The sequence below is a fragment of the Suricata suricatta genome, chromosome 5 (genome assembly GCF_006229205.1).
Source record: "Suricata suricatta isolate VVHF042 chromosome 5, meerkat_22Aug2017_6uvM2_HiC, whole genome shotgun sequence".
Lineage (NCBI taxonomy): Eukaryota > Metazoa > Chordata > Mammalia > Carnivora > Herpestidae > Suricata > Suricata suricatta.
In genome coordinates, this window is record NC_043704.1 from 27,524,921 (window position 1) to 27,539,028 (window position 14,108).

A 14,108-nucleotide genomic window follows, 5' to 3' on the forward strand; every position below is an offset into this window, starting at 1 on the left:
TTTTTAATTTCATAAATTTCAGGATAGTTTTACATTTTATTTTCTGAGAATTTACTCTGAAAATTTTCTACTATCATAAGCTGAATACTTTACTCATGTTTCTAATGAAGTATATTCCTAAGCACTTGTTATTACTGTGAAAGTGATTTTCTGTCCTCCATTGGCAGGATTTAGAAAAAACTATTGGTATTTACATCTTACTTTAACCGTCTTACGTTGCTAAACTTACTTTATTGGTTTTATTATAAAAAATAGTGTTTCCCCTCTCACATATACTAATAATATATTAAAAAATCTAAATTATCTAAAAAATTGCCTAAAACCTCTAGTATAGTAATAGATGGTCATAGTAGAGATAGCAGAAATTACAGTTCTGTTTCTGATTTTAGTTGGAAAGTGTAGGATGTTTTCCATTAGCTGTTTCAAGCATTGTATCCATCTTGGACTTCTAATAATTATGCACTATTAGAATAAGAGAATTTTATTATCTTTCTAGTTTGCCAGATTTTTAATTTGTGTTTTGATTTGTTTTACTTGAATGGTTATTGAATTTTAACTTGTTTTTTTGCTTTAATAGTGAATATAAGTTGTATGCATAAAATAATTCTCTTAATTTTTACTTTTGGGGCCTTCTTTCATGACTTGATATGTGGTCATTCTTTGTAAATGTTGTATGTGCATTTCAATTTAATGTGTGTTGCATTTTGAATGCAGTACTGTTGACTTTTTATGTTACTTAAATCCTTCTTTTGTCTTGTAAATTTTGGTCTGTTTTATCTACTAGTTTCTGGAAAAAGTAGCTAAATTTCCCATGATAGATGTAAGAATGTTAACTTCCCCTTTTGTTAGGTTCAAAAATTTTTACAATATTTAAATTGTTTTCTTGGGTGGATCATTTCTTTTCCAACATGAAATATCCCACTTTGTATTTTCTAGTGATCCTAACTTAAATTTTAGTTTTTTGACATTAATGATACTACATTATTCTTATGTAGATTTTAAAAGCAAAACTTGACTCAAATCAATTCCATGAAAGGCATTATTGGTATGGTAGTTAGACTTCAGAAAATGTAGCTAATGACTGATTATACATGAAGGGATATAAAAAAAAGAGAAAAGTATGATAGGGAGTTCCATTAGTAAAAAATAAAAATGATATTTTCAGGGAAGTGATGTGAAGGGAGCTAATGAGCTTTGTTTTTTTGATATTAAGATTGTGGCAAAGATATTTCTGTTTTTAAATTTTTTAATGTTTTATGTATTTGTTTATTTTTTATTTTTGAGAGAGAGAAAGAGAGAGAATACAAGCAGAAGAGGGGTAAAAGGGAGACACCAAATCTGAAGCAGGCTCCAGGCTCTGAGCTGTCACACGGAAAATGATGCATGGCTTGAACTCAGGACCAATGAGATCATGATCTGAACTGAAGTTGGACACTCAACCAACTGAGCCAGGTGCCCCTGGCAAAGATCTTTCACGTACACCTTTGCAGATGAAGTTTTAGAACTCAAGTTCACCCAGATAAAATGTTCATGTTAATTTTTGAAATCTTTTCAAGAATTTAGTTATCATCCAGGAATTCAACAATCCATCTTTTCCCTCCTCATCTTCTCTAGCATTTAAATAAAATGTCTGGGTTATAGGAGGACTTCAACAAAGGCATGTTAAGTTGAACTGGGAGGAAAGCAGCTTTCTGATTCATACCTAGCTTTAATAGTACTACTTTTCCTCATAATATATCTCTGCTCTGCTTGGTTTAAGCAACGCAGGAAGAAGGGAAATTTACTAAAAATTTTTCATGGCCTTCAGTGAAGCAGCCTTCCAATTTTTAATGCAGCAAAGAGGTCTAAGAGAGAATGTAGAGGGATAGATAAAGCAGGAACAGAAACCAGATGGCAGTATGTAAGAAACTACAAAAAGAAAACATATGCTTTGGATATAAAATCTTTCAAATAATTTTGTCAGCAAATAATTCTTGTCTTCCCAATAAATTTGTCAGCAAATAATTCTATCAGCAGGGGGAAGGTAGCTATTGGGAGCCATAGGTCAAGTGACATTTGTTTTCAAGGAAAATAGTGGGAGGAATAGTACTGAACATACACTACAGAGTTAGAAATTAAAAGCATAGGGATAGAATTAGAATTTGAAAATATATAAATGGAAGGATGATTTAAACAGAGCTCAGAGAGAAGAGCAGAAAGCCAAAGGTTAAATTCTGGGACAGGGAATATGAAGGTCCCTTCAAGGTGATAGAGGAAATGCAGTGAGGTATGTAGGGAACCACGATAGCTTCAATATCCATGAGGTCAGAAACCTTTGGTGTTCTGGTCATCAGGGAAAATAAAAATGATTTGATACGTGTTGTAAGTAGATAACTCCTAATTCCCAGGGTCAAACAAAATTCTAACAGTCCCCCACTTCTTTCTTTATTCCTTTTCAACTTAGTCTCTGCACACAACCCTTACTCACATCCTCCATGCCCTGACAGTGATTCGTCATACAGAGGTCTGTATTTCATCTCCTCATGCATCTGAGTCAACTTTCAGACGAGGAGCCCCTCAGCACAGACTAGGCTATCGTGCGGTGTTTTTGGAGTCTAGGCCAAGATCAGGGAAGAGGCCAGGCTATAGAGATTGAAGCCATTCAAATGAGAGGAAACCTACAGGGGAGTAATTTACAGCCAAGTCGCAGACTGGCCAACTCAGTCACTGTTCAGAAGAAGCCACACAAAGAGAATTAAAAAGTCAGGAGAAGACAGGGAGAGTCTTTAAACTAGGGGACTGAAGAAAGGCTCTGAGTGAAAAAAGGACTAGTTGCTTTTTAAAGGGCACTTCAGGCCTACAGCATGTGCATGTAAGGAGTTGCTAAACGCTTAGACTCTGACCCGTTTCTCTACTGTGTTTTTACTCCAAATCATCTGCTCAACCCTAATCCTCTCCACTTATTTCAGCCTTGTATTAGGAAAAAAAAAGGAATATTTAATTAAAATGCTTAATAGACAGCCTCCATAAGTAATAATTTGTAAGTTTAAAAGGAATTGTGTGTGTGTGTGTGTGTGTGTGTGTGTGTGTGTGTGTGTTTTCAAACCCAGATGACTGTCTAATCAGTAGAATGTGTTGGAGGAAGTGAGCAAAACCTTGGCCTGAATGTTGATAAATTGGACCAGTTAACTTGTGGATTCAATTTAACTATGTTTAAATCAGATATCTGTATTTTTTTAAGCCAGGCCTTTTCTAATTTTGCATTTTCTTAATTTTCCTTTACTTTCTCCTTAATTCTTAGTAAAGTTATTTTTACATTTTAGCTTTTCTTTGTTAAGCAAGGAGCAGAATGGGAAATGAGTTTTTTGTCCATTTCTGGGTCTTGCAGCAAGTAGACAACTTGGTGTTCCTGGAGGCTGAAATAAAGACAAAAGAGAACCAAGAGGGAGATGTAAATTCTGGGAAGAAAAAAATCATTCACACAGCCATGTTGTTTTGACTGTGATTATCTCTATCTTAATCTACTCTGGCTGCTATAAAAGAATACCATACACTGGGTGCTTATAAGCAGTAGAATGTTATTTCTCATTTCTCACAATTCTGAAGGTTGAGAAGTCCAAGATCATAGGTGCCGACAGATTCGCCGTAAGGTTCTGCTTCCTGGTTCATATATGGTTGTCCTCTCCTTCTCCCCCTCCCCCTCCCCTTCACCTCCGCATCCTTCTTCTTCTTCTAAATGTTTATTTATTTATTTTAGAGAGAGAGAGAGAGAGAGCACAAGCAGGGGAGGGGCAGAAAGAAAGAAGACAGAATTTGAAGTAGGCTCCAGGCTTCGAGTGGTCAGTGCAGAGCCTGACGTGGGGCTTGAACCCACAGACTTTGAGATCAGGATCTAGATTGAAGTTGGATGCTTAACTGATTGATCCACCCAGTTGCTCCTATATATATATATATATGACATTGTCTTTTCAATGTCATATGTAAGGGATCTTTCTGGGGTCTATTTTTATTTTAATTTTTATTACTTTTTAATTTGTTTTAACATTTATTTATTTTTGAGAGACAGAGAGACAGAGCATGAGCAGGGGATGGCAGAGATAGAGGGAGACACAGAATCAGAGGCAGGCTCCAGGCTCTGAGCTGTCAGCCCAGAGCCCAGTGTGGAGCTTGAACTCACAAACTGTGAGCTCATGACCTGAGCTGAAGTTGGCTGCTTAACCAACTGAGCCACCCAGGGACCCTTCTGGGGTCTCTTTTTAATAAAACATTAATTCCACTTCTGAGAACTCCACCCTCAGATCTAATCACCTCCTAGAGGCCCCACCTCCAAATACTATTATGTTGGGTGTTAGGTTTCAACATATGAAGTTTTCGGGGACACAAACAGTCTATAGCAATCTTCCATGTAGACTTTTCTTTTCTATTCTACAGACTTTTTATATATTTATTTTTAAACTCTAGCTTTTTGTAATATGTTTAAGAACCTGACTGCATAATCTTACTAAAATAGTTTTCAAGATAGAGACTCAAAATCTACATATTTATCAAGCTTTTCTCCTCATACTTAAGCTTCCGGCAAGGCAGACTCTACATGACAGTGAAGTAAAATTCTACTCCAAGCTAGTCTTATTTTGTTTTTGTGCTTTCATTAAACTCTTTGAGAATTGAAAAGGATTCAACTTGAAGAGCATGACTTCAGTTATTTCATGAGGACTAGGAATCTCCCAAAAGAAAAAAATACCTCCCCAACTATTATATCACCAATGGGACAGTTTTCAACAGTTGGTTTTTTTCCTTCCATATTAATTTTCTTAATGTTCTTCTAGATGATAAAGAAAAGGAAACATATTAAGTTCAAGCAGCATGTAACTTAGTTGTCTAGCTAGCTGTCATGACATATTGGGCATATGACATCTGAGATTACAGTGCTTAGAATATAGTGAAAGCTCACCAAATAGTTATCTGCTGACTGACAAGAAGAGAAATATTTTATAAGGAGGAAGAGATGAAATTGAGTTATGTGGTCACTAAAAACAAACCACTTACAATTTGGCTTTGACCTTCCCAGAAATATTTCAGAATGTTGCCTCTTAGTAGCTTCATGACATGTAATTCTATCTCCCATTACATTTTTTGAAGTATAATTTAAAAATTTTTTTGATGTTTTTTCGTTTTTGAGAGAGAAAGACAGAACATGAGTGGGGGAGGGGCAGAGGGAGAGAGGGAGACAAAGAACTCCAGGCTCCAGGCTTCACCCTGGCAGCACAGAGCCAGATCTGGGGCTTGAACTCACAAACTGTGAGATCATGACCTGAGCCAAAGTCGAACACTTAACTGAGCCAGCCAGTCCCCCTGAAGTGTCATTTTTATACAGAGAAATACACTCATTTTAAGTGTAGAGTAAATGACAAATTCATATGCCTGTGTTACCCTCGTTCCTATCAAGATAGAATATTTTCAGCACTCTAGGAGTTTTCTTCCTTTCCTTTCTGGGTCAATTAAACCCTCAGAGGCAGCTATTGTCTAATTTCTATCATGATATTAGTTTCGAATATTATAAAAATTCATGTAAATGGGGAATATATTTTGGAATCTTCCAGGTTCTCAAGTGGAATCCTCAAAATTCTTAGGTCATTCTTTTTTATTAGAGAGTAGTATTCCATTGTATGAATATGCTATTTATTTATCTATTTTACTAGTGATGAATATTTGTATTGTTTCTAGCTTTGAGCTATTATGAATAAAGCTCTTATGAATATTTTTAAGGAAATTTTTTGTTTGACATATATCTCAATTTACTTGTTCAAATGCCAAGGAATGGGATTGCTAAGTTAAAGGACAGATCTATGTTTAACTTTCTAAGAACTAGCCATTTTTCGACCAGCAGTGTCTGAGAATTTTGGTTGCTCAAAAACGTCAGTATTTCAAGCATTTTAACCATTCTAGTTCGTGAACTGACATCTCCTTGTATTTTGAATTTGCATTTCCTTGATGACTAATGATACAGAGCACTTTTTAATGTATTTATTAGCATTTGTATATATTCTTTACTTTCCTTTGTTTGGTGTTTATTCAAGTCTTACGTCCCTTTAAAAATTTTTCTTCTTTTATTGTTAATTATCAGAGATCTTTATATATCCTGGATATATTTTCTTTACAAGGGTTCTGAGTATCTTTCCCAGGCTGTGGCTTGCCTTTTCTTTATTTTAACAGTGTTTTTGGATGAGCAACTGTTGTGATTTTGATGGAATCCAACTTACCTTGTTTCTTTTTTCTTTTGGTGTTTCATGCATTTTATGTTCTAGCTAAGAAACTTAAAGGGCTTAGAGGAATTCTCCAACAATTTCTTCTCCAAGTTTTATAATTTGGTGTGTATTTTTAGATGTACAACTCATATCAAATTATCTTTTTTATATGTAGTAAAATAGTGATATGGGGTCAATGTCTTCTTTTCCTTAGGAATGTTGCCTATTTTAGCATTTTTTGGCAGGAAGATATTTATTCTCCACTATATTGCATTTAATGTCTGTGTAGCAAATTAATTAATTGAGTATATATTAGGTCTAAGTCTCTTTAGTTTTATTGAATGTATCTTTTTCATCCTTATACCTATCTATATTGTCTTGATTAATGTACCTTATTCTAAGTCTTAAAGTCATGTAATATAAATCCTCCAAATTCGTCTTTGTCAGGATTATTTTAGAACATTTAGATTCATATATTTACATACACAATTTAAAATCACTATCCCAGATTCTAAAAAAAAATTGCAAAAAATTTAAAGGAACTACACTGAATCCAAAGGACACTCTGGGACACCTTAGCAATATTGACCCCTGCAATATATTAATTAAATATATTTTTTCATTTATCCAAATATTTCTTATTCTCTTTTCATCAGTGTTTTTGCAGTTTTCTGTGTATATGAGGTAAAGATCCAACTCTGAGACAGATTAGCTTGCAGAAAGCTCACTGCAGAGCATTCTCTTGGGATAAATGCCTACTTATGGTGACAGCAGTGGAAGTGAGATTAATTAAGAGAAGTTGGATGAAAAGGCATCAGCTCACCTGATGGGACTATCAAAGTCTGGGATAGGCCTTCAAAATTGTCCTGAACTGGAGCAAAGTGACCAGACTTTTATGGCCCTGAATCAATAGCTGTTGGTTTCAGGTTGTTGCCCTGGATGAGTCGCTCTCTCTAGCTGAGAGCAGTTTGCAGATAGGGCTCACATCCGACAGCTCTCTCTCTGCTAACAACACTTCCATCAGCTCGGGGAATAATTCCTTCAGTACTAAAGGGCTGGTGTGCTGGGTTGCACAGGACTGGATCCACTATATTTCATCATTTGTGCCACTTAAATCCATTGCTTCCTGAAATTTCTGAGAACAGATCTGTTAGGACTCCGACGTGCCTCACACCCCAGGGGAAATGTGTCCTGGGACGTTTTGTGCTGAAGCCAGCCTCTTCGCTGCACTGATACTCATCATCTCTCTCTTATTCTAGGCATTCAAGATTCTCCTCATCTTGCTAGAGAATAAATTCACTTAGAAAGTTTACTCAGTGGTATGATGAAGAACCTCATATCTGAAGGTACTGAGAGCCTGGTCCCCAAGCCATTCTTTGGTTGTGGCTGCTACACTTATTCACTATCTGGTAAGATTGTGCAAATGGGGCACCAAAAAATGTTCAAGTGTGTCACCTGAGCACTAAACTTGTTCCTCTTTGTGTAGCAGTAGCTCTAGTCCCTTGTGATAATCAAGGACACCCCCCCTCAGGTTCGTGACTCCTCTATGTTTCTGCTCTTTTTCTGGGCATGAGTTCAGAGTTCAGAATTCACTGCCAGAGAATGAAATGTATTGAGACTCTTGCTGGTTCCAATTAGAAGAGTTAACCATTTGGAAAATCAGGATCTGCAAAGACCTTTACTGAGGTCAGTGTTTCAAGGACCTGACACATGGGTTAAAAAAAGTGATGATAAGCAGGTTAACACCTTCACTTTCACATCTTGATTTCTAGACTCATTATTTCTGTTAATTGAAGACATTGCATCATACACTGTTGCAAATTAAGAGTACATACTCTATCCTTGAAGGTGGTGCTCATCCTCACATAATAACGTATCTTAGCTTGTGCCTCAGTCACAACTTCAATAAGCCACTCTAGTGAAAGATCAGTCTGGTAGCTTCTGGTGGTGGTATAGGCATTAAGACCAGTGGATTCCAAATTCGTTTTTTGGGTTTAGGCAGTGTTTATGCCTGAAGATATAATGTTCTGTAAACATTTGGGTATTGGAGCTGGCTGAGGTTTTATGAAGCAGAAAATATACAGAAAATATGTCAATTCTAGTCAAGATGAATCACTGGCAGGGTGAAGGGGGTCTAATGTCAAATTGACACTAAGTGGCTGTTCGGTCTTCTCTTCAAATCATGCCATATTGTGAGTTGAACATTTCTCTGTGTTTCTGACAGATTGGATATATCTATCTGTTAGTTGGAATGTCTAGTCTACTGGCATTTAATATACTTATGAGGGCTGGTTTGATTCATCCATTTTGAAGAGACAAGGAGTGGGGGGCAGTGGGGCTCATCTGATTAAGGGTCGCTACATCAAGAAGCTGTGGAGTTTCACAAGCCAGCAGCTTGGAGTTCCATGGCCAAGGCCCCATCTGCCAAAGTTAAACATGTGTGGCGCCAAGTGCTTGGGGTGGGGTGGGGTGGGGTGGGGTGGATGGATGGGTCTTGGTCTTTGGCTTCTGGATTCAGTTCTGTTTCAGCAGTGAACACATCTCAGCCTGTCAGAAATCGAAAGGTCGTTGATTCTTCAGTGTCAGCAATCTGATGATGCTGATGAAGATTATGGAAGAGATTCAGGCTCTTCCAGCTAAGGAAATGTAACTGTCTCCCCAAGAAGCTAAAAGTAAGAAATGATCTGGAAAGAATTCACAGGAAGACAGGACTCAGAAGAAACAGATGTGAAGACCAAGAAGGATGATTCTCACTCTGCCGAGGACAGTGAAGATGAAAGAGATCATAAAAATGTGCACCAGCAACAACAGGCAGCCTCTTAAGCAGCTTCCAGACAGGGAGAGGTGCTTTTGGAAGATGGGAGAAGTGGAGAAGACAAGAAGAAGAGGCAGAGGCACCATTCCAGGAGAAAGATTCGGGCAGCAGTGATGATTTCCCAAAGGAGGATGATGAGGATAGTGACTATGGCAGCTAAAAAAAAGAAAAACAAAAAGATGGTTAAGAAGTCCAAAGCTGAGAGAAAAGAAAAGAAAATTCCCAGACCCAAGCGAAAGGCTACAGTGATGCCAAGCCCAGTGAAAGACAAAAGGAAAAGTAAGTGGCCCCACAGCTTCAAAGAATTCAAGGGAAAAGACTCCCAGAGAAGTTGAGGAAGCAGAAAGTTCTCTAGAAAAGAAACCCTCTACAGGTCCTTCACTAGAGAAATCTGGGGACGAATGGTCTGAAGATGAAGCCTAGTCTGGGGAGGATTAAAAGAGCGATGATGGTTTGGGAGGAGATTTTATTTAAAAGAAAAAAGAAAAAATGGGGGCGGGGTAAGAAAACCTCCTTAAGTTAGAGCATGTTTTTGGCTATGGTTTCACTCATGAGCTTTCAATACTTTTTTTCCTTTTCTTGAATATAACATTCTCTCTCTCTCCCTCATAAAAAAAACCATTGTATGTTTAATTATCTCCTTGTCTATTGGTCTTTTCTTTGCCACCTCCCCTTCTTCTCTCCCTTCCCAATGAAAGCCATGTCAAAGTAATCACTGGATTGACTGCCTCATTTTTAAATTTTTAATGGAAGGTGTACCACAGTTGGAAAGCAATAGGATTTGAAATGAACGCTACAGACGTTTTGCTTTTTTGCTGAATGGTAGCAAGTAGAACAGTAATCCAAAAAAAGCAGAAGGATTGTAGTTAAAAAAATTGTTGCTTTCTCTACCTGGACTTAAAAACAATCAGTTCTCATCTAATAAAAGATTATAAATCTATATACACAAGTATAGATGTCTAAATATATCAGGAAGTTGAACTTCTGCCCACAGTTGGGCAGGTAGGAGATAGAGCTGAATCCTGAATTGTTACTAAAAGTGTTCATATTTTTTACCTTGGTAGCAGGGTAGGGAATGGTATTGTCTGACTAGTTTGAGTATGTTGGTTTTCTTTTTAAATTTCAAGTCCCTTGTTATCCCAAAGAGACCTGGAACCAGTGATCCTTTTACCTTCTGCAGTCTTTAAGGGACTTGAAAAAAAAAAGAAAAAAAATGCAAGGGCCGCCAAAACTTAAGTCCCTCAATTTCCTATTTCATTTTCTAATGGTTCACGTTTTTGAATATATATGTATGTATTCTGTTCCTTGAAAAAATTTTACCAAGGATCAGAAAAACCTCAAAACCTAGAATTTAAATGGCAAGACCTGTACCCCAGAGTGGATCTCTTCTTTACTAAACTTTACAAGGTTTAGGTTTTAAGAAAATAAAGTACCAATTAATATGAAACTCAGTTACAAACACTTGAGATTTTTCCCCTTATGAAACAGAAAGAGAAAATTGAAATTCTTTTATGTCATAAATATACACTCAGATGACCATCACACACAAAAAATAATATGATTATGATTGGGCTTAAGTTTTTATTTGTTATTGGTTCTCTATGTTACTATTTGTTCTTTCTTCTCACCCCCCCCCCATCATTTTGGTATCAGGAGTTTGCAGCTTCATTAAGTAAATTGCCTTCTGTTGGATTATTCAAAGTACCTTTAGAAATCCACCTTATCTCCTATATTATATAACTAACTACACTTCCTTCATTTATCCTTAGTTTAAAAATGAGGCACATCTTTAACTTATCACCCTCTGCCTCAAAGTAATAGTCTATCACCTCTTATTTAATGTAAAACATATTGACAACATATTTTTCCTTACCACTCTTCTATTTTTGGGCTGTTGTTTCATACTATTTGCTTTTAAATATAAACTTCAAAATACAATGTTATTTCTATTTATTTTAAACAGTGGTCTTTTAAAGATTAAGAAAATATAAAAGCATATTTCAAATTAACCATATACTAATCATTTCTACTCTTTATTCCTTCACATTAATTTGAGTTTCTATTTGGTATCTGTTCCTTCAAAAGCATTCTCTTTAACACTGATTAAATTTTAAGTCTGCTGGTGACAAATTCTCTCAGAATTTGTTTGACAAAAATGTTTTCATTTTTTCTTTATTTTTGAATAATTTTTGTGCAATATATTGAATTCTAGATTGACATGTTTTTTTAAATTTCAGCATTTTAAAATGTTGTTTCACCGTCTTCTGAAATGTATAATTTCCTATTTAAAAAGTCAGTGGTTTCTCTTGTCAGTTTTTCCTGTTATATAATGTGTCTTTTTCATTTGGCAGCTTTTAAGATATTTCTGTTTATCATTGAGTTTTAGCCATTTGACAGTGATGTACCTATGTGTGCTTTCTTTGTGTTTATGTGAACTGTGGTTCTTTCATAATGCTGGATACGTGGGCTGATATTTTTTAAAACATTTTTATACATATTTACTAGTGCATGTTATTGACCTGTAGATAACCAAGGCCTTTTTTTTTTGGTTTGTTTTTATTCTTTTACAGTTTGTACTTCCTTTTGCATAATTTTTGTGGACTGTCTTCAAATCACTCTTATGTTCTTCAGCAGTGCTCAATCTGTCCTTTTTTTTTTTCATTTCAGAGATTGTACTTTTCAGTTTTAGAATATCATTTGGATAGTTGTCCTTTCTCTACCAAGATTTTTACATATGTTTATTTATTATATACATTTTTTCTTTTAAATATTTGAACATATTAATCATAGCTGTATTAGTGTCTTTGTCTCGTAATTACACTCTCTGCCATCTTCGTATCTGATTGTTCGTCACTTTTCATGGTTCATTTACATGCCTCGTATGTTTGTTGGTAAACTGGGTACTATGGATGTTATATTTCTGAAATCCAAATTATGTGGCCTCTTCTGGCAAGTGGTTAATTTACTCACAGATCAGCTTGATCCTGTAAGGCTTATGCATATCTGGAATAACGCTACTCCTAAATTTGGTCTTTCTGAAGTCTGAAATAATAGTCTTCTAGTTTTCAGTGAGATTTATCTACTCTGCTTAGAACTCCAGTATTCTCAGTACTGAGAAGCATCTAGATTTTTCATTCAGCTCCTGTTCAGATCTCTTTCAGATCCCAAGGTATCACACCTTGAACAAATGCAACTTAACGTTTCATAAAAGAATCTAAAGAGTCCCCTCCAGGAATGCCTGGGTGGCTTAGGCAGTTAAGCATCCGACTTCAGCTCAAGTCATGATTTCATGGTTTCTGAGTTCAAGCCCCGCATCAGGCTCTCTGCTGACAGCTCAGAATCTGGAACCTTCCTCCGATTCTGTGTCTCCCTCTCTCTCTGCCCCTGTCCCTCTCGTGCTCTATCTCTGTCTCTCAAAAATAAATAAATGTTAAAAAATTAAATAAATAAATAAAACAAAGAGACTCCTGCAGATTTCTGGATTTCCTTCTCTGTATGTCTCTCCTCTCTAGCAGTCTGTCTCATACATGTCAGCCCCATGCAATAATAGCCCCAAGTCATCATGAAAAAAAAGATTTATTTGTCTGTCCAGCAATGCTGTTGGTCTGTATTTGTCTCCACTTCTCAACCACCCAGTTTGGAAGGTATCCCCAGATAGAAAGCTAAGGTAAATGTGTTTACTTAACATGCATTCCTTTTTTAAAGGACCATAGCTCTGCACTATCTGTGCATTAATAGTACCATTTCATAGCTGTTTATGATTGGAGAGTCACTCAGCACCTGTTAATTCCCTAATGGCTATCATCCTGATTTCTCTCCTTCCTCTGTAAAAGCAAATAGTTACCTTTGCATTATGGCTTATTCTTTTCAAACCACTTTCATGCATTATTTAATATTGTTCTCACAATGTTATCAAATGAATTAGCACTCATGATGATAATCAGGGGAAAAGGAAAGTTTTAAATTGCATATTTTTTATGAGGATACTAGCCTCAAGGAGAAGAAGTGATTTTAGCCTCAACCATCTGGATTGGTATCCATTTTTCTAATTTTTATTTTAGTATTTTGTCCACTGTGCAATGCTGTCTCAAGGGAAACCAAAGTTCTTTACTTTTTAAGTATAATAACATCTAGGTTTTTATTTTATTTTTTTTCTATTTGTTTAAGCATATGCTTTCCCTTTACAAGTTATCATTTATCAGAAATCTGGAGATATTTTATCATTTTTTCCTTAGGCTCTGCCTTTCTTGGTTTTGCTTCTTTCACACATTCTAAGAAATTCAATGTTGGATGTGTCTATTTTTTTGTATGACTGATCCTATTAGCAAGTTATATGAAAACATGAATGACCACTAGTTTTATTTTAATTAAACTTTTGATGTGGATGTTAAAACAACCGACATAATTTACATTTTTGCAATAGAAATATAGTGTCCAAAGGAAGACATTTCATCCATCCTATTCTTAGTATAAAGTTAGCACTGTTGTAATTTAATATTAATATGATTATCTTTACCACAATCCCAGCACTGTTTGACTTTAAGCCTCCAAAGGCAAGTAAAGACTATGCGTCTTGTCTAACCACGAGTCCTTGTTATAATAACTGGCTTATAATAGATGCTTATTAAGTATTTATTGAAAGAGTGAACCATGAATACTGATTAGTTCATATCTGAAATTTTGTATTCAATTCTATGGATCACAGCTTAACAAGGTCATGACAAATTGGATGAAATAGAGGGAAGAATGGCCTAGGCGCTCAAGGGTAAAGATAGAATGGTTGAAATTGGAGATATTAAACTTAATATTTAACATAAACTTTACATAATGCTACTTTATTATATAATGCATTATATGATGTATTAATGTATATATAATGACTGATTTAAAATGTACATATAATGCATGCTTTATATGTTTATATGTAATGCATAAATATGACTGCTTTAAAATATTTGAAATCACCTTAAATAAGTTGGGAGGTATGGTAGGCATTTTCTGTGATGCTTTATAGAAAAATCGTTAGGCCTGATGGGTGATGTTTCAGAGAGGCAAATTTTTCACTCAGT

General features: G+C 35.7%; 1 pseudogene; it reads left to right on the plus strand.

Moving 5' to 3' along the window:
- The first annotated feature begins 8,707 nt into the window (after window positions 1–8,707).
- LOC115291100 lies at window positions 8,708–9,477 on the plus strand (annotated as a pseudogene).
- The last annotated feature ends 4,631 nt before the right edge of the window (window positions 9,478–14,108 follow it).